The 22,161-nt window shown below is 46.3% G+C and overlaps 1 long non-coding RNA gene across 1 annotated transcript; it reads right to left on the reverse strand.

The window, feature by feature from the left end:
- Nucleotides 1-540: 540 nt before the first annotated feature.
- LOC120920517 lies at nt 541-1,713 on the reverse strand. Its single transcript, XR_005744734.1, has 4 exons — nt 1,602-1,713; nt 1,288-1,446; nt 1,045-1,160; nt 541-815 (listed from the first exon to the last, which is right to left on the reverse strand). It is a non-coding gene; the product is annotated as an uncharacterized LOC120920517 (long non-coding RNA).
- Between the last annotated feature and the right edge of the window lie 20,448 nt (nt 1,714-22,161).

Genomic DNA, 22,161 nt, shown 5'->3' on the forward strand with positions numbered 1-22,161 from the left:
CCGTAGACAGGAGGAGGCCTAATAGACCTTTCTATGGAAGACCCAGATACTCCCCAAAGAAGAATTATTCCTTTCGGGGCAGAAGACCGTTCTATAAGAAAAAGCAGGATTCAACCGCGGCCAAAAAGCAGCCTTTCAACAAGCCCAAAGAAGCCTGACGCCATCAACGCCGCTCCTCCTGTGGGAGGCAGGCTGAGGTTTTTTTCTCAGGTCTGGCAAAAGACATCATCGGACTCCTGGGTAACAGACATCATCTCCAGAGGGTACTCCCTAGAACTGAGTTCTTTTCCTCCACAGAGGTTCATGCTCAACAAACCCTCCAACCCAGTGGTTCTAGAGTTAGTGGAGGATTTTATAAAAAAGCATGCTCTGGAAGAAGTTCCAGATCGGGAGAAATTCCAAGGTCTCTACTCCCCAATATTTCCAGTTCCCAAGGCCTCCGGGGGGTGGAGGTTAGTAATAGACCTCTCTTTCCTAAACCAGTTTTTCGTGAAACGCAAGTTCAGAATGGAGTCGATTCGATCTGCCATTGCGAACATAGAAGAGGGAGTATAAAAAGAGGGAAATAGGGTACCTGAGGACCCTGGGACTATTATGCGGTGCAAATGGATTGTGAAAGACACAATGGTTTTTAGAAAAGTAGAAAAGATTTTTTAATAAAATATTTTTAGATAATACAAAAACATATATAGAAATCAATACAAGACCAGCTGAAGTGTATAACATGGAAACTTCAGTTCACATAACAATTTGTTGCAGTTCTCTCTACATGTTTCGCTCGTGAGAGCTTCTTCAGGAGTGATGTTAGAACTGAACTGTAATGGATCAAAAAAGAAATCAATATACAGCAATGGTCATTTGCGAAAGCAATAATGAATACAATTCTGTAAAATTTGTATAAATTAACAAAACATTTTTTGTGATATGAAATTTTAAAGATATAAGTATCCAAAGAAAATAATAAAGTGGACAATCAATATTAACAATATAGCAGTTCCTAATTATCAAATATTTCAGCAGAAGGGAAGCGCAACAAGAACTTACCTCAACTTGTCAAATTAAAAGTAAAAACACATCAAAATGAGTCAATCAAGTGGATGGAAAACCTTGTTCGGATCATCCTAAGAAGATCATTTCAAGATTGATGCACCAAAGAGTCCCTGAAAACCATAATCAATATAAAGCTCTTTATACTTGAGTCATTGTGGGGATGAACTCTCAAGAAAATTTCATAAAAGAAAAATTCAAAAAGATAGGTTCATCATTATAGAAAATATTCATATTTACCTTTTAGGATTTTATACAAAAAGCTGAATCAATTAAACTGACATAAATCAGTGGGCCTGAGTAACCAAAAGCAACCACTAGATGGCCTCCATTGCGATGATGTATATGGCCTCACAGTACAAGGAACCTGAGTTTCTATTGATATGTAAGAAATTCAATCTAATGAGAAAAAACAAAGAAACCAACAATCAGTCTCACTGTTTCTCCCCAATTTGTAGGGTTAAATTAGTTAATAATAGACTCTGCTCAAAGAACCAATGGTGTTTAAGAAAAAACACCTGTTTGAACAGAGAAAAAACAATTAAAGGACATACCACTTGGTGTTGCAATGGTCCGTGTTTTCCAGAGCCTGCAGCATATGTGCTGCCTCTTGATTGTTCAAATGCAGACTGACATTTGTGGCTAGCACAGCCACGCTTTATATTTCACAGCAGAGCGGGTGCCAGCCAATGGCGTCCGCTCTGATGGGGACACATGACCTCCCTATTGTTCCCATGATGCCTTTCCCAGCTGGGTGTCAGCTGATATGTCAGTGGGTGTGTGAAATATCAGATAGACTTGAAGACCATGCCGCCATCTTGGATATGGGCGGCTTGCCCTTCAGTAATTGTTTGTTTATTTAACAGCGGACATACATATCGCCATCTAGAGTAAGGGAATATTTACCCTTTTGAGATGGTTTGTATTGGTGGCCGCCACCCCTATGTGCGGCAGGTAAATAAATAAACCAGCTGACTTAAAAAGAGCAGGGGAGACAAAAAACGAGAGAAACAATAACGGGGGGTAAATTAAATAGGACCACTAAAAGCCAAGGGATCCAGCCACCCTGGAAAAGTATAGTGGTCCTACGTGTCCCTATGGTTTTTTCAAGGGACTTGATGATGAAAATCTAGGGGTGCATCAATTCATGAAAATGACAACATTACAAAGTGGGATAATTTGCCTATAAAGATCAATTAGGGTGTATTGTGTTACACAAAGACCTTCAGGACGCATACTTGCACATCCCTATCCTAAAATCTCACAGGAAGTATCTACGATTAGCTCTGATTTGCAACCATCAGATTCTCCATTATCAGTTTACTTGCCTACCATTTGGCATCACCTCAGCACCTCGAGTCTTTACAAAAGTCGTGGTGGTCCTGACAGCAGCCCTTCGCCTACAGGGGATATATGTGACACCCTATCTGGACGATTGGCTAGTCAGGGCTCCCTCGGAAGTTGTGTTAAGACAGCATCTTCTCGAGACCCTCCGAATGCTGGGCTCTCACGGGTTCATCGTGAACGTAAAGAAATCCTCTCTGATCCCTACTCCAGTCATTTCCTACCTTGGGTTCACGATAGACACCCTTCAGATGAAGCTGTTCCTTTCTCCTCAGAGGGCTTCCAATGTCCAACAGGCGTTGCAGGATCTCCTGCAATCCAATCACTGCTCAGTGAGGAAGGCAATGAAAGTCCTAGGTATGATGACTTCATCCCTGGAGGCTGTTCCATGGGCCAAGGCCCACTTCAGAATGCTTCAGAACTGCATCCTGTCCCAATGGGGCAGGAGCCGAGACTCTTTGGACAGGACTATCATCATTTCTCCTATAGTGAGGAAGGATCTCGTTTGGTGGATACACCCTCAACGCTTCCGGAGGGGCAGAAGATCCCTCAGGACTCCGATTCAGACAGTCCTCACCTCGGATGCTTCAGGCTCAGCCTGGGGTGCCCATGTAGGGGACCACTGGGTACAAGAGGCCTGGTCTCGGAGAGAGCTTCAGATGTCTTCGAACTTAAAAGAGCTTACTGCGATCAGGAAGGCACTCATTCATTTCAAGTCCGAAGTTCTCCACAAGTCAGTTCAAGTACAGTCAGACAATTTGGCGTCAGTCTTTTACCTGAACAAACAGGGAGGAACACGGAGCCCCTCCATGCAGAGGGAGTGTGCCCGCATCATGCTCTGGGCGGAGGAGAACCTGTTTTCCTTAACGGCCACTCACATCAGGGGTGTGGACAATGTGAGAGCGGATTGGCTCAGCAGAAACTCGATCCTGCCAGGAGAGTGGGAACTAAACCCTCAGGTTTTCAGGAAGATCACCTCCAAGTGGGGTTTGCCCGAAGTGGATGCTATGGCGAGCTTCCAGAACAAAAAGCTTCCCCAGTTCTGCTCCCTTTCCAGTGTGGGGGACCCGCTAGCGATAGATGCTCTCTCGATAAGCTGGAGGAAACTTTTTGTCTATATCTTTCCCCCGACTCCGCTGATCCCGAAGGTACTGCAGAAAATTCGGGACGAGAAGGTGAGAGCAGTAGTAATCCTACCATTCTGGCCCAGGAGGGCATGGTTTCCGCTAGCCTTGAATATGGCAAGGAACCAAGTCTGGAAACTACCCATCCAGAAGGACCTTCTTCTCCAATCTGGGATGCTACATCCGGACCTCGAGAAACTCCAGCTTGCGGCATGGAATTTGAACTCAGATCCTTGACAGCTCAAGGCCTGTCGCAGGAGGTTATAGCTACCCTCATGGCTTCAAGGAAGCCTGCTACCTTGAAAATCTACGGCAGGGTATGGTCCCTCTACTCCGCCTGGTGCGCCAGGACTTCATCCTCTCCTGAGCAGGTAGCATCTCTCTTACAATTTTTGCAAGAGGGCTTCCAAAAGGGCCTAAAGCCAAACACCCTAAGGGTCCAGCTAACTGCTATTAACTCCTGCCTGAACGGAATATTTTCAAAAACTCCTCTCGTCAGCAGGTTTTTCAAGGCAATCAATAAAATAAGACCAGTCTTCCAAAAACCGTTGCCAGCTTGGAGCTTGCCCTTAGTACTAAAAAGGTTAACATCACCTCCCTTCGAGCCTCTGGAGAGTTCGTCCTTAAGGTTCCTCACATTCAAGTGCACCTTTCTGGTAGCAATTACGTCCGCCAGAAGAATAAGTGAACTGCAGGCCCTGTCATCCAAGGAACCCTATCTCAGATTACTTTCGGACGCAGTAGTCCTAAGAACTATGCCGGGTTTCCTTCCCAAGGTTTCCACCTCCTCAAACATCAATCAGGAAATTGTGTTGCCTGTATTTAAAGATAGATCTGAGGATAACCTGCACCTTTTGGACGTAAAGAGAATCATCTCTGCTTACTTGCAGAGAACCTCAGTGTTCAGACAGTCTGAGGCCCTGTTTTTACAGTTCCAAGGGCCAAACAAGGGGAAAAAAGCAAGTAAATCTTCACTGGCGAGGTGGATAAGGGACACTATCAAACACTGTTACCTTTTGGAAGGCAAAGATTCCCCTCTTCTCCTAAAAGCTCACTCTACCAGATCTACAGCTGCGTCCTGGGCAGAGAGGTATCATATTCCAATGGACCAAATCTGTAAGGCGGCGACGTGGGCTTCACCAAACACCTTCATAAAGCACTACAGAATAGATGTAGTATCGTCCGAGGGATCGGCCTTTGGCTCGAGAGTGCTTCAGGCGGCCTTAAACCATTGATTCCCCCCCTTTTTTTCTTTTTTGCACTGCTTTGCAAATCCCATTGTGTGCCGCCGTAGGACGACCAGGAATAGGAAAATTTATTCTTACCTGAAATTTTCTTTTCCTGTAGTCCGTAGGCGGCACAGCTTTCCCTCCCATTAAAATTACTCTATTGCTGCATAAAATACGTGTGTCTGTGTTCTTGGGGGCAGTTTATAGGGCGGGGACAGGTGGTCCCACTATGGTTAATCATTTAATCTAACTTGTCTCACTGCTAGTTTAGCTCTTTCTTCCTTTAGGGGTTAGAAGAAGGCTTAACCCAGCCTACGGACTACAGGAAAAGAAAATTTCAGGTAAGAATAAATTTTCCTATTTCCAGCCAAGGGCTCCACATTTTGCCAAATTCCTTGATGTTTCTTTTCTTAGTATACACTACCTTCTCCTTCCATATTGTTTTGTTAACTGCATTAGCTCATTCTCTTACTCATGGGGGGTTCTCTGCTTGCCATCTTTGAGCAATTCATTTTCTTGCTTAAAAGAGGCACCTTAGCACTGCTTTTGTTTTACTGGCTACTCCGCTTATTTCTTCCCCCAAACCCAATATGCACATTCTGGGGTCCATCTCCAACTTCGTTTTTTATGTCATATTTATAACATTGAGAATCCCTAGCCAATATCTAAACAATTTCAGGCACCTCCATAACATATTTATTAAGTACCCTGTATTCTGGCACCTGGGGCATCTCGCATCTACTCTCCACCCAAAATGAAATAATATTTTTGGTGTATAATCCGTCCTATGTATCATCTTAAAAAATGAAAACTTCTGTGCAGGCGAGAATGTCACCATATGTCCTCTCCCAAATATCTTCCTCCATTGTCCATCTGTTATGATCCCCAGGTTTTCCTCCCATTTCTCTCTGCTTTTAAGCTGTTCTTGGCCCTCAATGCTTCCCTCACATATGTATGGATAGATTTCGGAGATATACCCCCCATCTCATTCCTGCCACCCAGTTTTTGCGAGACGAGGGTCCTATCCCACAATGGTCCTACTCTGTCAAACTGGACATTTAAAGCATGTCTAATTTGGAGATATCTATAAGGCCCCGTACACACGACCGGATCTGTCCGCTGAAACTGGTCCGACGGACCAGTTTCAGCAGACATGTTCGGTCGTGTGTAGGCCCGACCGGACAATTGTCCGGTGGATCGGACAGTTTCCAGCGGACAAATGTTTCTTAGCATGCTAAGAAACCTGTCCGCTGGAACCATGTCCGTCGGACATGTTCGGTAGTCTGTACAGACTCACCCGACATGTCCGACCGACCGCCATCCCTCGCATGCGTCGTACTGTTTTGACGCATGCGTGGAAGCTTTGAACTTCCAGGGCCGCCCACATCGCCGCGTCATCGTCGCGGCGACGGCGCGGCCACGTCCCCGCGTATTGTTTATGCACGGATTTCTGTCTGATGGTGTGTACAACCATCAGACAGAAATCTCCGACCAGACATGTTCGCTGAAAACGGTCCGGCGGAACGTTTTCAGCGGACTGTCCGGTCGTCTGTACAAGGCCTTAAACGTATGATTGGGTATGTCATATTCCACCCTTAAAGCAGCAAACGTTTTTAAGGTTCTTCCTTCATATAACTAAACCCCCTTTACGGGCCATTCACTAATTTCCCCAACTGTCTCCAGCTCCTGGAAGTTTCTGTTATTCCACAGAGGCGCATATTCTGTCACTCCACCCTGTCCTCCAAGTGACCTTGCTGCCTTCCATACCTGAATAGCCATCTTAACCGTGGGGGTTTTATTAATAAATGAGTTGGCCTCCTACACCTCTACAACTGTTTTATGGGGTGCCCCTAAGATCATTGGACCCCGTTTGTATCTCCTCCTAGCTCTGTTCTTACTCCTATATGCTGCAGTTGTGCTGCCAGGAAGCAACATCGTGGATGTGGTATTGCCATACCCCCCTCTCTTATTGGTAGTTGCAGGGTTTGTAACTTTATCCTAGCTTGTCCTCCTTTCCATATTAGTTCTCTAAACAAAGTATCTATTTTCCTAAACCATTTTTTGTGTATCCATATTGGTGCATTATGCAATACATATAATAATTGTGGCATCCACAGCATTTTGATCAAATTACATCTCCCTGCAACCGACAATGGGAGGTACCGCCAGATTTGAATTTTATTTTTAAATTTAGACAGGAGGGGGGATTATATTATTCCCTATCTATTTATTAGGGTCACTTGTTATGTATATTTCTAGATATTTCATTGTCCCCACTATCTCCAGTTGTGGGATTTCTGCTAAGGTCTGGGTCCTCATATTCTAAATTTCTCAAAAAAACGTTCCAATTCCTCCGCTCCCGCTGCACCTTGTGACCTATATAACCTGTCATTAGGGATGAGCTGAACACCCCCCCCCCCCCGTTCGGTTTGCACCAGTACCTTCGAACGGACCGAACGTTTGCGCGAACATTTAGAACCCCATTGAAGTCTTGGGGACTCGAACGTTCGAATTCAAAAGTGCTCATTTTAAAGCCTAATATGCAAGTTATTGTCGTAAAACGGGTTTGAGAACCCGGGTCTTGCCCCAGGGAACATGTATCAATGGAAAAAAAAAGTTTTAAAAACGGTAGTTTTTTCTGGAGCAGTAATTTTAATGATGCTTAAAGTAAAAAAAAAATACCTGCTTGGTGTCTATAGTATGCCTGTGAAGTGGCACGTGTTTAGAACTGTCCATGCACAAAATTAGATACTATAAGAAAAAAGTCTTTTGAAACTGCTTGCGGCTTTAATGTAATGTCTGGTCCCTACAATATGGATGAAAATCATTGAGAAAAATAGCATGGGTTTCTCCGCCCCCCTCCCCCCAGGTCATTATCAGCCCCTTTGGCCTTATATACTTTGAACATCAGTATACAGGCAATACAAACAAGACAGGGACTGTAGGTTTGTTGTTAAGTAGAATCTGTTTGTCATTTTGAACTGGTACTTTTTTAAAGTGTAGCTCCAGCTATAAAATCTATTTTTAAGCTTTTCTGAAAACATAGAGAAGGGTTATCACCCCTGTAAAATTTGTTCTGCTGTCTGTGTGCATCTGTTCAGAAGATTGCAATTCACTTTCTGACCCAATGACAAATGATTTTTTGAAAATTTGTTTTTTTTTAGTGATAAAGCATCAGTGGACAGGAGACACCTCAGAAGAGAATTTCCCTTCATAGGGGTAGATTTCCTCTCACTTCCTGTTGTCTCCTTCCGTTTGCAAGTAGGAGATGTTTGTAAGTTGAATGTTTTTAAAGTAGGGGCCTGTCGTATATACTCTGCATAAATTTTGGCCCTAGGTGTTGGTGTTGCCACAACACTGTAAGGCCTCACAGTTAGTCTTGGTGGGCGCTGGAACGCCCTGCTGTGTGAACTATTATATCAAGAATTGTAATTACATGCCATTGTTGAACAGTGGTAGAAAAATTGTGCCTTTGGTGCTGGCGCTGGTGCCACAACACTGTAAGTCCTCACAGTTACTCTTGGTGGGCGCAGGAATGGGCCCTGCTGTGAAATATTAGATCAAGAATTGCAATTACATGCCCCTGTTAAACAGGGGCAGAAAAATTGGGCCTTAGGCACTGGTGCCACAACACTAAGTCCTCACAGTTACTCTTGGTGGGCGCAGGAATGGGCCCTGCTGTGAAATATTAGATCAAGAATTGTAATTACATGCCCCTGTTGAAAAGGGGCAGAAAAATTGGATCTTTGGTGGTGGTGGTGGTGGTGCTGGTGCGACAACTCTGTAAGCCCTTACAGTTACTCTTGGTGGGCACAGGAATGGGCCCTGCTGTGAAATATTAGATCAAGAATTGCAATTACATGCCCCTGTTGAACAGGGGCAGAAAAATTGGGCCTTTGTTGGTGGTGGTGGTGGTGCTGGTGCCACAACACTGCAACCCCTCACAGACACTCTAGTTGGAGCGCAGGAATGAGCCTGCTGCAAAGAATTGCATCAAAAATTGTAATTACACGCCCCTGTTAGACAGGGGCAGAAAAATTGGGCCTTAGGTGCTGGTGCCACAACACTGCAACCCCTCACACATACTCTAGTTGGAGCGCAGGAATGAGCCTGCTGCAAAGTATTGCATCAAATATTGTAATTACACGCACCTGTTAAACAGGGACCAAAAAATTGGGCCTTAGGCACTGGTGCTGGTGCCACAACACTGCAACCCCTCACAGATACTCTAGTTGGAGCGCAGGAATGAGCCCGCTGCAAAGTATTGCATCAAAAATTGTAATTACATGCCCCTGTTAGACAGGGGTAGAAAAATTGGGCCTTAGGCACTGGTGCTGGTGCCACAACACTACAACCGCTCACAGATACTCTAGTTGGAGCGCAGGAATGAGCCTGCTGCAAAGTATTGCATCATAAATTGTAATTACACGCCCCTGTTAAACAGGGGCAGAAAAATTGGGCCTTAGCCACTGGTGGCGGTGCCCAGAACCAAAAATGTTCTTACAAGCTATCAGCATGATCATTGAGGAGGAAAAGGATAGTCACTCAGCATAACAGGATAGTCACTCAGCACTCAGAATAGGCAGTCTTGAAGGGATCTGACATTTAAAAAAAAAATATTCAGTTACATCAGCATCGGGTGCTTGGTAGCTGCTGATCCAAGAAAAAATTGTGTGTGTTACCCGCGCCAAGATAATATCAATATTCTTATTAATAGGGTTGTCCAGATACCGATACCAGTATCGGTATCGGGACCGTTACCGAGTATTTGCGGGAGTACTCGTACTCACGCAAATACCCCCGATACCTAAATAGAATACTTCCCCCCCTTCCCCCCCCCCCGCCGCTCCTGCCGCATCGTGCCGCCGCATCGAGGGACATGGATAGAGGGACATTGCTGCATATGTGAGGGACATGGCTAGAGGGACATTGCTGCATATGTGAGGGACATTGCTGCATATGTGAGGGACATTGCTGCATATGTGAGGGACATGGCTAGAGGGACATTGCTGCATATGTGAGGGACATGGCTGCATATGTGAGGGACATGGCTAGAGGGACATTGCTGCATATGTGAGGGACATGGCTAGAGGGACATGGCTGCATATGTGAGGGACATGGCTAGAGGGACATGGCTGCATATGTGGGGGACATGGCTGCATATGGGGGGGACATGGCTGCATTTGGGGACACATTTAAAAAAAGTATCGGTATTCGGTATCGGCGACTACTTGAAAAAAAGTATCGGTACTTGTACTCGGTCCTAAAAAAGTGGTATCGGGACAACCCTAGATAAGTCTTGCTGCAAAAAAAGTGCAACCTCAAAAGGTTGGATATAGATTTGTGTATTTGTGAAGTGTATTGCTAACTTATATAAACATTTTACCACGACTGATCCTGTGAACTTGTTGCTCAAAAAACAAAAAGTATGTACATGTGTCTATGATTATTAGTTAATGTGCAAACAATCAACAAATAGTGTGCAATGAATACCAGTACAGTGCCCTGTGCCAAACTAACTCAATCCATCAAAAAAATGCGAAATAAATCCTAAAAGATTTCAAATATGCTACTGTCCACAGCATGAATGTGCCCCAAGAAAGCAAGAAAAATGTATTTTATACAAAAAAATATATAAAATAAAAATATATAAATAAAAAAAATATATATGTATATGGGCTAAGAAAGTCCTTAATAGATGATTTCTTGCAGTGATGCCCAGCTATGTTTCCACCTTCACCGCAAATAGTGCCTACACCGTCACCGGATAAAATGGCCACTCACCAGATGGACCCAAAAGTCTGCCTTTGGTTCATATGGATAACCACTCCCTCTCTCAGGTTTATCAGCAATCACTCCCAATGCTCCTGAGAGGCTGGCCGTTGCCAGTTCGTCATGTCCAGTCTGAATATAACGAGGCTGGGAACGCAGGTGACAAAGTGAGGCATCACACGTGCGGACCAGGACATACTCGTACACTTGTATACTCCTATTTATGGCTGGATTAGCTCAGTGCCGTCTCTCAGGCACTTTTACATGTGAGTGGAATAACCAACTATATATGTTTTAATCATAATAAATTCTTTGATATACTACACCATGATAGTCTTTTATATGTTACATGAGTGGATATAGAACAAGACTTCAGCTGGTGATCCAAGCCTGATTCATTTTTATGAAGGTCAGTCGATCGACCGAGTCGGTGGAGAGGCACACCCTGTGATCGGTTACAAAGCCTCCAGCAGCACTGAATGTGCGTTCTTAAAGAATGCTGGATGCAGGACAAGCCAGTAGCTCAATTGCGTACTGTGAAAGCTCTGGCCAGTAATCCATCCTCAAGACCCAGTAAGCCAGAGGATTTTCGGTAGGAAAGGTGTCCAAGTCTGATCTTGCCCCTAGGTATTCCCGCACCATGTAAAACAGACACCTCCCCTTTTTTTTTTCTTTCTTCTTGGGGAGGACCGGAATACACCATATAGTAAAGGATGGTAGTATCGAGCTGCCTTTTAAGTGTCAATGTTATATGTAAAGAAAAAAATTTAATAAAGTGTAATTATATAAAAAAAAAAAAAAAACAGACACTGGCGATGGTTGCTGGAACCGATCATACCTTGGGGCTGCGGACTAAAAAATTGTCTGAACGCATCAGTCAGAAGGCCACCTTCTCCACCGCTTCTTCTGTGACTGACCGAAGCCTCAGCAACACGTTGTCCAGGACCAGGATTTTGTAACCTCCCAGTATCTGGGAACGCGTTGCACAGACCTTTCTGCAAGGCCTCCCGAAGATGTTTTATCTTCTGCTCCCACTGTGCCGGCAAGATAAGGTCTGCAACCTTACTCTTGTAACGTGGATCAAGGAGGGTTGCCAGCCAGTAATGATCCCTCTCCTTGATAGCACAAATACGAGGTTCCTTCCGCAGGCTTTGCAGGATCAGGGAGGCCATACAACGGAGGCATTCGGTGCAGAGTCCTCTGGGTCACTGAGGATGACATGATCCACAGCCACCACGTCCCAGCCACGTACAAGTCTATGGGTTTCTTGGGACTGTAATTAATCCCTTGAAGACTGCTGCTGATGCTGAGTGCTAGGCTCCACCTCCATGCTGACACAATCCTCCTCTTCCTTCTCCTCCTCTTCTTCCTGTGTGATAGGCGAACTAGCAGGAACACTGTCTGGATAAAGGGGGCATTGAGAGGTAAGTAAGTCCTCCTCTTCCTCCTTCTGTTCGGCCTCAAGGGCCCTGTCCACTATTCCACGCAGCGTGTGTTCCAACAGGTGAATAAGAGGGACAGTGTCACCGATGCATGCACTGTCACTGCTTACCATCCTCGTGGCCTCCTCAAATGGTGACAGGACAGTGCATGCATCCCTGATCATGGCCCACTGGCGTGGGTAAAAAAAACAAGCTCCCCTGACCCTGTCCTGCTGCCATATGGGCACAGATATTCATTGATTGCCCTCTGTTGCATGTGCAGCCGCTGCAGCATGGCCAACGTAGAGTTCCACCTGGTGGGCATGTTACAGATTAGGCAGTTCTTGGGCAGGTTGTATTCCTTTTGGAGGTCTGCCAGCCAAGCACTGGCATTATATGACCATCGGAAATTGCACACCGACTTTCCTGGCCTGCTTCAGGACATCCTGTAAGCCCGGGTACCTGCCCAAGAATCGCTGCACCACCAAGTTAAGGACATGAGCAAAACAGAGCACATGGGTCAGTTGTCCCTGTCGCAGGGCGGAGAGGAGGTTGGTGCCATTGTTGCAAACCATCATTCCTGGCTTAAGCTGGCGTGGCATCAACCACCTCTGAGCCTGCCCCTGCAGAGCTGACAGAACCTCTGCCCCAGTGTGGCTCCTGTCCCCCAAGCACACCAGCTCAAGCACCGCATGGCATATCTTTGCCTGCGTACCTGCATAGCCTCTTGAACGCCTACGGAGCACCGCTGGTCCCGAGGACACATCAGCACAGGAAGAGGCCACAGAGGAAGAAGAAAAGGAGGGGGTGGAGGAGAGAGGTGTGTCACAACCAGTAGTAGCATTTTAGAGGCGTGGTGGCGGAACAACCTCCAACACCACTGTACCTTGCCCTGCATCCTTCCCAGCTGCCAGCAAAGTCACCCTATACACCTTGAATGATAGGTAACGTCCCTGTCCATGCCTGCTGGACCATGAGTCAGCGGTAATATGCACCTTACCACTGACCGCCCTGTCCAGCGAGGCATGGACATTGCCTTCCACATGGCGGTAGAGAGCCGGAATCGCCTTCCGTGAGAAAAAGTGGTGTTTGGGAACTTGCCACTGAGGTACCGCACATTCCACAAACTCACGGAAGGTGGCAGAATCTACCAACTGAAAAGGCAGCAGTTGAAGTGCTAGCAATTTAGCTAAGCTAGCATTCAACCACTGGGCATGTGGATGGCTGGGAGAGAACTTCTTTCGGCGCTGCAGCAGCTGGGGCAGGGAAATTTGCCTGGTACAATCTGCCATTGGTGTACCGATAGTAGATTGCCCACAAGTACTTGGCTGTGACACACCTAATTCTACACCTTCAGTCCTATCAGTGCAGGCTTCAGAGATGACTGAGGGTATAGTGGGGTTGGAGATCCCAGCTGAGGAGCAAGGAGAGGTGTGCTTTGTTCTTTGGTGTGGGTCTTTGAGGTACACTTGCCAACGAACTGCTTGGCAGGTCGACATATGTCTGGTCAAGCATGTGGTGCCCAAGCAGGTGATGTTTTGGCCACGCGAGATACGCTTGAGACATATGTTGCAAATAGCAGCAGTGCGATCTGATGCACTCTCAAAAAAAGGCCCACACCAAAGAATTTTTGGAATAACGCTGAGAGACAGCAGCGCCCTGCACATGTGTAGCTCTGTGTTGTGATGCAGTCTGTGTGCTGCCCTTAAGCTAGCCCCTGGAGGGCATCCTGCCTCATTGGAGATGTGCCTCCTCCTCCTCTCTCCTATCAGGCACCCACGTAGAGTCAGTGACCTCATCCTCCCCTCCCTCCTCATCACTGTAGAAAACCTGGCAGTATGCTGCAGCTGGGGGAACATGACTGCCAGATTGCTGTCCTTCTTGGGCACCCCCTCTCTCTGGGCTCACGTTACTGCCTTCCTCTAGCTGTTTACCATCATCGGAGCCTTCAAAACGCTGTGCATCCTCCTGCAGCATGTACCCAACACTGTGGTCAAACAGTTCGGGGGACTCCTCAGGAGGACATGGTGGGGCTAGGGAAGAAGTGACTGATGCCATTGAGCAGAGGGAAGAGGCCGCGTTCTCAGCTGCTTTGCCAGACAAAGTACCCTGAGCCTGGGTGAGAGAGGATGAGGAGGATGAGGAGGATGAGGACGGCTTGGTCATCCACTCTACCAAGTCTTCGGCATGTTGCGGCTCAACACGGCCAGCTGCCGAAAAAAAGGACGAGCATGTCCCACGGCCACGTGCTGATGAGGATGCACCGTGTCCACGACCAGCACTGTTGCCTCTAGACGCAGAGCCTGCTTGCCCTCTTTTATTGGCTTGTGACTCTCTGCCTCTCCTTGTTGTCCTTCCAGACATACTAATGGCCTGCAGAGGACACAGACAGTACACCACATGAAAGTACTTGCAGCAATATACCCTGCCTGTAGTATCAATAAGAGCAGATCCCTGCTTCTAGGAGTAAATATGAGAAACACCAGCTTTACGTTAGGTGCACAATCTGCAGAGGACACAGACAGTACACACACCACGTAGCTTTAGGTACACACTGCAGAGGACACAGACAGTACACACACCACGTAGCTTTATGTGCACACTGCAGAGGACACAGACAGTACACCACGTGAAAGTACTTGCAGCAATATACCCTGCCTGTAGTAATAATATGAGAAGATCTCTGCTTCTAGGAGTAAATATGAGAAATACCAGCTTTTTACGTTAGGTGCACAATGTGCAGAGGACATGGACAGTACACACACCACGTAGCTTTAGGTGAACACTGCAGAGGACACAGACAGTACACACACCACATAGCTTTAGGTGCACACTGCAGAGGACACAGATTACACCAAGTGAAAGTACTTGCAGCAATATCCCCTGCCTGTAGTATTAATATGAGCAGATCCCTGCCTCTAGGTGTAAATATGGGAAACACCAGCTTTACGTTAGGTGCACAATGTGCAGAGGACACGGGCTGTACACACACCACGTAGCTTTAGGTGCACACTGCAGAGGACACAGACAGTACACACACACCACGTAGCTTTAGGTGCACACTGCAGAGGACACAGACAGTACACCACGTGAAAGTACTTGCAGCAATATACCCTGCCTGTAGTATTAATATGAGAAGATCTCTGCTTCTAGGAGTAAATTTGAAAAAAACACCAGCTTTACGTTAGGTGCACAATGTGCAGAGGACACGGACAGTACACACACCACGTAGCTTTAGGTGCACACTGCAGAGGACACAGACAGTACACCATGTGAAAGTACTTGCAGCAAAATACCCTGCCTGTAGTATTAATATGAGCAGATCCCTGCCTGTCAGTAAATTAGGAAGAGCGGATCTAGCTAAACTATGCAGAGGACACAGACAGTACGCACACCACATAGCTTTAGGTGCACACTGCAGAGGACACAGACAGTACACACACCACGTAGCTTTAGCTGCACACTGCAGAGGACACAGACAGTACACCACGTGAAAGTACTGGCAGCAATATACCTTGCCTGTAGTATTAATATGAGAAGATCTCTGCTTCTAGGAGTAAATATGAGAAACACCAGCTTTACGTTAGGTGCACAATGTGCAGAGGACACGGACAGTACACACACCACGTAGCTTTAGGTGCACACTGCAGAGGACACAGACAGCAAACCACGTGAGAATACTGCAGCTAGCACAATCACCTGCCTGCCTGTCAGTAAATTAGGAAGAGCGGATCTAGCTAAACTATACAGTGTATAAATATATATACAACACCTGGGATGCATATATATCCTCTACACACTGTAACTCTAACTGACTAGCCTGTCTGCCTGCCTGCTCTATCTACCTGCAATAAATTACACTCTCTCTCTCTCTGTCTTCTCTCTCTTAACCACCACAACACACTACACAAGGCCAACCTGCAGCCGGTCTTTTATAGTGTGGGGCGTGTACTAAACCCCCTGAGCCATAATTGGCCAAAGCCACGCTGGCTTTGGCCAATTATGGCTCTCCGTTTTTTGCAAACTGTGATTGGCCAAGCATGCGGTTCATAGTGCATGCTTGGCCAATCATCAGCCAGCATTGCACTGCAATGCAGCAGTGAATTATGGGCCATAACACGCCACTCGAATTTGGCGCGAACGACCCGTAACGTTCATATTTCGATGAACTGTCAAACATACGATGTTCGAGTCGAACGTGAGTTCGGCTTGAACACGAAGCTCATCCCTACTTGTCATAATATTCTCTAAATGTGTCTGTAATCACTGACACCTGTGTGGAAATTTCTCCCTTAGATGTATTAATCGCGGGTACCGTGGAGGGAGAGGAATTAGTTCTTACTAAATGGGCCAAAATTCTCTCAACACTTTCCCCCTCCCCAAATGCAGCTTGCTTTTGAAATAGTCTCTTATTCTCAGATTTTCTTATCATTTCAACTTTATATTCCTGTTGCTTGTTTAACCATATTCTTTGTTTCTCCAGTGTTGGATTTTCAATATATTCCTTTTCTGTATTCTCTAGTTCCCTCCTAATCCTATTCTCCCATTCCCTTGTGTAGCGGGGTCATCCTGTCAGAGTCTAATGACAGGCAATCCCCGCCAGAACTCTATTCACGCTTGTAAATATGTAAGATACCTTTAAGAAAGTTATGCATTGTGGGACTTCAAGTAGCATGAGATATGGACTCCATTGACTCTTAGGAGAAACAGACTACGCTTCCCAAAATGACTTGCATCATTTGAACATGTGACACCTCCGCACAGACTTATGGGGGGGTTACTTAAGGAAAGGGAGTGGCTACTCTTTCTCTCTCTCTCGGGACCAGCATCTTCACCTCTGCGGAGCTGCCAAGGACAACACAGCTGTGCTGCTAGGCCTGAAGCCTGGGCCTAAATCCACCGAGAGACCAGCCATTCAGAAGGAAGCAAGACTCCAGTATCCAGCCCGTGTTCCCAGAGATCGGAGAGACGACCCAGCTGACAACTGAAACAGTGGAGAATCTTCGTCCGGGATCCTTGTGCTGTGGAGCAGTGATTTATCAACGCACCTTCTGAGAAGAACTCAGGCGGGTCGGGCCTGTCGGGTGAGAGAGCACATGCTCAGCTTCAAACCTTCCCTTTAGACAGTTAACCTAGTGCCACCCCACAGGCCGGAGACACGTGTTTGGCCTCCAGCTAATATCCTTTAACTTTATAGTCGTTATACAGAAGTGACTGACGCTGATGAGCGATCAGTTCACCAACGTTGCTGTTCAGGATACTTTGTTTAACTACCTTCTTTCTTTTCATCATTTACCATTTGCGGATTACAAAACCTAACGTGCACCAATGGGCCGCAATGTGGTCTTTAGCTGTCCTGCAGGATCGCTCGCTAGAAGGAGCTCGCAAGCATAGACTGCCTGTTTAGTTCAGCTGAATGGTACCATTCCTAGCTTAGATCTTTTCATTACTGATTCCCGCAAGGGCCCTTGCGAAATCATATTGTGCTAATGTGTGACAGTTGCTCATTTATGATTTAAACTTATGCTTGTCTTCTTTGAGTTCATATAAAGTATACTCATTCTTTTGGTTTAAATATACTACTGTGTGAAGTGTATTTTTTCGTCTGGAGGGATCATCCGTAAAGCAGGTAATATTACTGTTACATTGTCATTGAATATTACATGTCTGCTATTGTGACCCCAGCAGAGGTATTCCCACCAGACTTCTGATGTGTCAATAGAGGGTTCGAGCCAGTCAAATAGGGGTGAGCCAAGCAAAAGAGATAGTAGATCCCAAAACAACCAGCGGCTCCTGAGGGGGTAGCTGTTATGTACTGGAACGTACCTTGTAGCCAGAGCCTAGTGTGCAGGAAGAGGCCTCTCTTACAGCCCCGGCTCTGGAGCTGCTGGAGTTGGGACAGCAAGCTCGGGAGCGCGGCGAGGTAGGAGTGCCTGGTGATGATAGCAGCTCGGCATGGTTGGTGGTCCTTCGGGACGGTGGTTGTAGGAGACAGCTTCTCTGGAGCTGGTACAGGCACTGGATAGCAGGAGCTGGTGAAGCAAACCGGGTTAGCAGATAATCAGGTGGGTTAAGCAAGCGTAGTCAGATTCAGGCACAGGGTCTGGTAACGGTGGGCAGGAGAGCAGAGCGGAGTCAGAGCAAGCCAGGGGTCGGAGTGGAGAGGGTCGGATGGTCAGACGGAGCCGGGTCGGCTTGAGATAACAGGTTACAACAGGTCACAGATTTCACTGATACAACGCTGCAGATCAGACAGCAAAGTGTCACTGCAGCTGCTCACTTTTTAAAGGCTGAGTGGCGCCAATCGCGCTTTAACGAGCATGCGCGCGTTCCCGCCGTCGTGCACGTGTGCGTGTAGTAGGCGCATGCGCGTGCACAGGCGTGCACACATTTGGCGCACAGATGCGCGCATTTGGCACATATCCGTCTGCATGTGGGGCGCGCCTGAGCACATGAATAGGTGACTGGTGCTGATTCTGACCATCAGTATGTGTGCGCATGCGTGCACGCCGGAGCCTATTGGCAGGTCCCTGACAGTAGCGCTACACATGGGGGCTTGTCCGGGATTCTACTTCCCAAACTATCAAATATCCCCTTATACTGAACCTCCCCCTTGCCAAGATCAGCCATGGATGCAGCCTCTGCAACCAAGTGGTGCATCGAAGAGGGTGTTCCTGTAAAGAAAGGCTTAGTGATTGAAGTGCGGGGAGAAGCTTGGAGTGAAGAGGAAGTACTCTTAGTCCTGGAAGCTTTGTCCCCAGGCCAGAAGTTCTGGGTAATGAACTCGAGGGTGGATGATACCAACCCCCACAACTATGCCTTATGTGAATGGGCAGATGGAGTTCTAGACTGTTTTAAGAAACCTAGTGTGAAGACCACCAAGGGCACGGAACTTTTTCTGATACAACCTGAAAAAGACTCAGCTGTTCCCTCCTCTTCTAGTACAACTCCTCTTACTTCTCCTAGTACTTCGGCACTCACGGGAGCCCCAGGGAAAACAGTGAAGGGGTCTGCCAAAACACAACTTAAGGACATAAACCCAGAGTTATGTGCAGTCCTGGAGGAGATCGTAGCCCAGTGCAAGAAGGACCCTCCAGATTGTTTGATCACAGGATATAGAAAACTGAGAGCTTTCTCTGGGAGACACCCTGTGCCGTCTTCAGAGGATGGGTTTGAAGAATGGATGGATCAGGCCACCCAAGCTCTGGAAGATGAGGAATCTCTTGTGTCAGAAACGGAGGATGATGCTACTCTTCAGAATAATTAAATAGATCCTGTTCTTCCTAACCCCTCAATGCCAGAAGAACCAAAGGGAAGAAGAGTCATTCATCCTCCAAAGAGACTGACCTATAGTCAATTGGGGGAGTGTTCTGAGGAACCTATCCTCATCCTCAAAAAGATCTGAGGGTTTGTGATCCCCCCACTGTTATTTAGTGGAGGATAACCACTGCTCACCCCCTGACACATCTGAATCCAATACCTTAGTGTTGGTAAACAGTGGACAGAGTAGTCTACCCATACCTGACGATTGGTGGGGGGATCCTCTGTTCACTCTATGTGAGACCATGAGCTGTTTTGCTTTGAGCAAAGTAAGAAGTGATGCACAGAGTTTATTACCTTGCATGTTCTAACAAACTTTTCTCCGCTTGTATTTTGAAAAGCATGTATCAGGATACATACTGTTGCCCTCTTTGGGGACCAAAGATTTGAAGTGGGGGGAGTGTGTAGCGGAGTCATCCTGTCAGAGTCTAATGACAGGCAATCCCAGCCGGAACTCTATTCACGCTTGTAAATATGTAAGATACCTTTAAGAAAGTTATGCATTGTGGGACTTCAAGTAGCAGGAGATATAGACTCCATTGACTCTTAGGAGAAACAGACTACGCTTACCACAATGCCTTGCATCATTTGAACATGTGACACCTCCGCACAGACTTATGTGGGGGTTACTTAAGGAAAGGGAGTGGCTACTCTCTCTCTCTCTCTCTCTCTGGACCAGCATCTTCACCTCTGCGGAGCTGCCGAGGACAGCACAGCCGTTCTGCTAGGCCTGAAGCCTGGGCCTAAATCCACCGAAAGACCAGCCATCCAGAAGGAAGCAAGACTCCAGTATCCAGCCCGTGTTCCCGGAGATCGGAGAGACGACCCAGCTGACAACTGAAACACCGGAGAATCCTCGTCCGGGATCCTTGTGCTGTGGAGTAGGGATGAGCCGAACACCCCTGTGTTCGGTTCGCACCAGAACCTTCGAACGGACCTAACGCTCGCGCAAATGTATCGAACCCCATTGACGTCTATGGGACTCGAACATTCAAATTCAAAAGTGCTCATTTTAAAGCCCAATATACGTTATATAAGTTATAGACGGAAAACAGGTTTGGGGACCCGGGTCTTGCCCCAGGGAACATGTATCAATGGAAAAAAAAGTTTTAAAAACAGTAGTTTTTTCTGGAGCAGCGATTTTAATGATGCTTAAAGTGAAAAAAAAAATGAAAAATTCCTTTAAATATCGTACCTGCTGGGTGTCTATAGTAGTGGCACGTGTTTAGAACTGTCCCTGCACAAAATAAGATTACTATAATAAAAAAGTCATTTAAGACTGCTTGCGGCTTTAATGTAATGTTTGGTCCCTGCAATATCGATGAAAATCAGTGAGAAAAATAGCATGGGTTTCCCTGCCCCCCCTCCCCCAGGTCATTCAAAAGCCCCTTTGGCCCTATATACTTTGAACAGAAGTATACAGGCGGTGCAAACAAGACAGGGGGGTAGATTCAGGTAGGACTTACGCCGCGTAAGTCAAAATCTGCGCCGTCGTAACTAGAGTTGAGCGAACCCGGACTTTGACCCGAACCCGAACCCCATTGAAGTCAATGGGGACCCGGACTTTTGACTACAAAAATGTCTCTAAAAAACTAAGGGAAAGGGCTGGAGGGCTACAAATGGCAGCAAAATGTCGGGAAGAGCATGGCAAGTACTCTGGAAATAAACGTGGATAGGGAAATAACTTAAAATAACATAAAAAAATTAAAATAAAAAATAATGATTTTTGACCTTTGAGGACGAGGTCCATACAGTTTTGTTCAAAATTATTGAACCCCCCAATGCTGTAAAGGGTTTTAGGGTATTTAGTGTACATTTGTAATTGTATTCAGAATGAAATCCTACAAGGATTTCATAAAGAACCATATGCAACTAATATGACATCAATTGGTTTTGTAATACAGTAGTAAATGCAAAATTCAAGGCAATGGGCACTGTTGAAACGCTACCTGGTCGTGGCAGAAAGAAGATGCTGACTTTGACTGCTGTGCGCTACCTGAAGCGTAGAGTGGAGAAAAGTCCCTGTGTGACTGCTGAGGAACTGAGAAAATATTTGTCAGATGTGGGTACTGAAGTTTCTGCTCAGACAATACGGCGCACACTGCATAATGAAGGTGTGATACATTTGCCTATATGTCTCAGTTTACTGCTCCCTGCTAGCCATATGGGTAGAGGTAGAAAGGAATTTCATGTGTGATTCATTCCTCTGACAGGTTATTGACGTGCTAATGTCCCCTCACTATTCTAAACGTTAATTGATCTATTGTGTTGTGTGAAGAAGATCTGTGTTTACCCTTAACAGATGTGTATTGTATCATCAGGCTAAATGATTAGAGAAGTAGTATGTTAATTATTCTGATTGCTTCAGTGTATTAATTAACTCCACTGATGTCTTTATCTAAAGAAACGTGTCTGCATGGTCGGCTCCGACTTGTCTCCTATAATCTGTATGGGAAACCCCACTGTGTGAGGGGGGCGTTCCTAACAGGTTGTAACCACATATAAGCTGAGTTTTTGTAACATTAAAGTCTGTCTTGTTCTAGCAGTAAGCTTGGCATGTGTGGCTTTCTGGGCGATTCCAGGGATATCCCTCCTCGTGGAATATTGGGGTGATTTTCGTTATGGGAAGAAGGGAACGTTGACGGGGATATCATACCGATACCGTCACAATTGGTTGGTAGCAGTGGGATTTTCCCTTCTATTCCCCTTCACACCCGGATTCCAAGCAGACACTGGAAGAACTACTGGAAGTTCGTGGAAGGATTGCTAGCAACAAAACCAAGCGGGTCATCATAGCAGAATCAATGGAGATAGACCAGGAGGACGGGATTGCAGCAACGCCAGCAGTACAAGAGATGGAGACACCAGTGATTCAGGAGGAGGAATCGCCAGCCAACAAAGTAA

This window comes from Rana temporaria, chromosome 13 (genome assembly GCF_905171775.1).
Source record: "Rana temporaria chromosome 13, aRanTem1.1, whole genome shotgun sequence".
In the NCBI taxonomy this organism is placed as follows: Eukaryota; Metazoa; Chordata; class Amphibia; order Anura; family Ranidae; genus Rana; species Rana temporaria.